Source organism: Meleagris gallopavo, chromosome Z, assembly GCF_000146605.3.
Source record: "Meleagris gallopavo isolate NT-WF06-2002-E0010 breed Aviagen turkey brand Nicholas breeding stock chromosome Z, Turkey_5.1, whole genome shotgun sequence".
Classification (NCBI taxonomy): domain Eukaryota; kingdom Metazoa; phylum Chordata; class Aves; order Galliformes; family Phasianidae; genus Meleagris; species Meleagris gallopavo.
In genome coordinates, this window is record NC_015041.2 from 7,739,008 (window position 1) to 7,743,195 (window position 4,188).

At 51.3% G+C, this 4,188-nt stretch overlaps 1 protein-coding gene across 3 annotated transcripts in view; it reads left to right on the plus strand.

Annotated features, from left to right (window-relative positions):
• Nucleotides 1-4,188, plus strand: part of LOC100550826 (phospholipid-transporting ATPase FetA-like) — a 422,496-nt gene that overhangs the window by 349,552 nt on the left and 68,756 nt on the right. The gene's annotated exons all lie outside the window — the stretch shown is intronic.

Consider the following 4,188-nt stretch of genomic DNA (forward strand, 5'->3'; position numbering starts at 1 on the left):
TGTACTCCAGTGGTGGGAGATCTCCTGCCCTCACCTCTCTCCCAGCTGCCGCCTTTTTTTGTTTTTTTCAGAGGTCCGGCTTTGCTGCCTTGCACGAGCGCACGGCACAGGCTGTGACTTGGGGATGTGCATCACTTTGTGGTTTTTGTGTCACCTGCTTTTCAAGCCAACTTTCTGACCGGAGGGTGGGATTGTAGGGAGCTCAGAGCAGTGTAAATAGGACTTCACGGGATCTAGCATCCCTCCGTGTTAGATTTCTCTTCCCTTCTTTGATACTTGCTGCTGTTCAAGGTCCCGCCGTACCAAGGTGCCAAGGAAACCGTCCTGAGCGTGTACGGTGAAGGGACCGCTCCTACCGGACCGTTTCTAACCTGGGACCACAGCACCCAATCCTACTGCGGTCCCCTCTCCTGTGCCAAGACCACCACCGAGTGTCACCTGTGCCAATCGACGGAGCTCAGAGCAGTGGGGACGGTCCCTTCCAGCCTCCTGCCCAGGCTGGGAGCTTTCTTGTTCAGATGTGTTGAGTTTGCATTGCTGCTTTATTTTTTAATACATATATTTAGCTCGTTAGGTAACTCTGTAAGGGTTTTCTCTGCCAGTTTTGGGTTTCCTGGAGTGGTTGACCCTGCTGTTGGGGAACAGCTCAGCCATATGAACAACCTGCCAGTGAGAGTGGAGAATGTGTGTAGCACAAGACTGGGTGCAAAAGCAGAGCCAAGCGTGAGCAGAGCTGTGGTTTTGACTAGTGTTTGAGTTCAACCTTAGGGATTGTAATAGGTAGAGAAATGCACGTGTATATATTTTTCTACAAGGAAGTTTAATTCAGGAGGTGTTTCTGAGTGTGACGGTGGAGCTGAGAGGAGCATGAGGCAATCCGCTTGGTGGTTTGGTTTTCAAATGCTGTATTTTTTTAAAAACTTCAGATTTCCATCAGGAGAATTTTTATATTTCTTACCTTCCTTGGCCAACTCTGCCTCTTGCCAGTTTTTTCCCTGGAGGGGCCAGCCGGGCTTCTCCACCCGAGCAGCGCTGAGAAAGCCAAGGCGCTTCCCCGGGCACCTTTCTGTGAAGGGAAGTCACTGGCTTGAAGCAGGGATCTGGAGGTATACAGCTGTACAGTGCATCACGTGGCAGGAGGACAGCCCGTGGGCATGGGGATAGAGCACTTGCATTATTAAAGCACTACTTAATTTATCAACCAGTTTGACTTCAGGTTGAGGCGCGCCGCCTTTTCCCTCCACTGATCTCTCTGGAGTTCAGCATACAGAAAACTGGTGGACACTGATGGAGTGAGAAGACAGGTCAGCACACAGATGCAAGCTGCTTTGTTTTTCTCAGTTTCTATGAGACCTGAATGTTTTATAGTGTTTTGGGTTTTTTTTCTGTTGTTTTTTTTAATGTAACTTTTTTTTTTTTTTTTTTGTAATGTCTAGTATTAGAAAGAAAAATTAAAAAAATATTTTGAAAAATATAACTCATTGGTCTGTGTTGTGGTGGGAGGTGCTGGAGCTGTGCTCACCGCTCTTACAGGGGAAGGGCCTCAGACTCCCACTGGTCCAACCTCTCCCTTTGGAGTTACGCTGGGATCCAGCTCTTCTCAGAAGGACCCCACTGCCGGGTAAGAAAAGCAGCACAGGATGCGCCCAGGGAAATTCCCTCTGATGCCAGGAAATGTGTTTGTCCATCAGTGTAGTCAACCCACCAAGGAAGTCCATTCTTTGAGATCTCCAACCCTGGATAGGGCCAAGACCACAGCGACCTGCTTTAAGAGGGGCTTGAAACGAGGCTTTGCATCAATCCTTCCCTCCCGTCCCCCTCCAGGACTGCGTGTAACCCCGCAGCTTATCCCTGGGGACAGCAGCAGCCATGGTCCATCCCTGGTGGCTTCAGAGCAGACTGCGCCAGGGACACGATGGGAATACGGGGACTGGAGCCGCAGTGAGCACGGCCACCGCCTGCCCTCTGCTGGCAGCAGGGACCCAGTGAGCCCACAGGCGGCGGGATGATGCCAAACCAGCCTGCAAATCAGCGCTTTGGCCATTGGGGGCCTCCCTGCCATCACCCCGGACCTGGTGGAGCCGAGCTGTAGGGCTGGGGCGCGATGAACATGACTCTAGGGCCACGCCAGGGAGCTCTGGCCATGGCAACACGGGAGAGCCCAGCCAAGCTCCCAGACTCTGCTCACCTGGGGGCTACTCCAGTACCAGCCACCAGCCACTGCTCCAGGAGCTCCCAGGGGTGCCAGCCCTTCCAGTGGATTTAATCAGTATTTGCAATTAGGAGAGGAGGCAGGGAAATGAGTTCCAAGGAACTGGGACACACACCACCCCCTGCGTCCTGCCCCAGGCTGCAGGGTGCACAGCACTGCCAATGCTGTATTTGCCACCAATACTGCCCAAGCTGAGCAGTGCATGGTGGCATTCCCAAAGCGTCTGGGGAGATCTGCTCAGTGCCAGAGCCGGGCAAGGCTTTTAATAAGTCCAGGAGAGCTCCTTGTGTGAAGCAGCCTTTTACCCTTCCCTGGATTGCAGACAGCAAACTTCCCCAAGCAGCAGCACATCCCCACGAGCTGGCAGTGCTGTCCTGATGGCATTGAATCCGGGTGGTGCAAGGACAGACAGGCACAGTGCTAGAATGGGTCTCTGAACTAGGTCAGACCACCTGAGCAGGCGCTGCCCAACCTCCCAGGGCTCCCACGGCCTCCTCCTGCAGCCAGCAGCAGGTGGTTGTGCTATTTAAGCAGCACTCTCAATTTTGGTGCATTTTTCCCAAGCCCCCCTTTTCTCCTGGATAGCCCCATCATTCTGCCACATTGGGATTCCCCTCACCCCACATTTCCTTCCCTTTAAGTCCAGGTGATCTGATGGAGTCCTTCTAAATGTGGCAGCCTTTCCGGCCAAAACCCCCTGCAGTCTCCCCAGCGACCCTGTGGGGACCTCTACTGCTCATTCCAGCACACAATCTCTACTTACTCATCTCTGCAAACATCCCATTCCTGCTAGCCCTGAATAGTTGAGCACACAGCTACTCTGTGAATCTGACAGTCAGAACGCCAAGCACTCTTCAATTGTGTCTGGGTCACATACAGCCTGGTGCACTGCTCTTTCAGGTGAGTGTAACAGGTAGTCCCCATGCCCATTTGTAACATCCCACACACTGCTGAAGGCAGCCCCAAGATGGACAATGCAGATGGCTGGTGAAAGATGCCTACCTACCACTTGGTGGCCAAAGCTGCACATTCAAGTTAGGTAAGGAGAATCAAGTTAGCCACAGGAAATTGCTGTGACAGTTCAACCTAAGAGCATGCATCTCCCTGCCTGTGCTGATTTCAGATTTGCAAAGACAAGGTACAGCCGTGGGCTCCAGCCACAGACGAGCAAGTGTGCACAGAGAGAGAGCAGGAACCAGCTGCCAAGCCCAGGGAAGACTTCTCTCATGTGAAATAATAACAGCAGAAGCACATTTTTCAGTTAATAGAAAATAAAGCAAGGATCAGAATGTGAAAGGGAAAAAAGCACAAGAAGTGGATCAAAATCTGACTACTGTGCATGGAATCACAACAAAAGGCAGGCTCATAGCAAAGAACCAAACCTTTCAGCAGAAGCCCAAAAGGACACAGGGATTGTTTCCACTAAGGGGGAAGTCTCCTTGCAGAGCCTTATGAAAACTGCTGCTACATCATCAGAGGAAGCTCCCATTCCCTAACCATTTTTGGGTTATGCTGCATCGTAAACTCCAGGAACAGCCCAGGAACTCTTCTGTGCCCATCTTCAAGCAGGGCTGATGACACGAGGGTTCCTGAGGGAGTCCTTTGCTGCACAAGAGCCAAAGCAGCAAGAGACCCAACAGCTCACAGCCAGCACTGGAAAAGCAACATCAGATACCTGCCATTTAACTCAGTGCTTACTGGGACAGGAGAGAGACTGCCCAACCAATTTCTTCCATTAGCATGGGGTAATAGACATAAGAACGAAGAGCAACCACACGCACTCCAGGAAAACGCACAAATACTAGCTGCACTACACAAGAGAGGCAGCTGAGAAGTGCTCAAGATAGCAAGCGAGACATGGGATTTACAAGGCAGTATTGCCAGTGCTGCGGCAGTACTACACAAAGGAATTGCCAGAGCCTAGAGGCTAGAGTTTTGTGGGATTTTATTCTTTTTTTTAATTATTATTTTTGTAG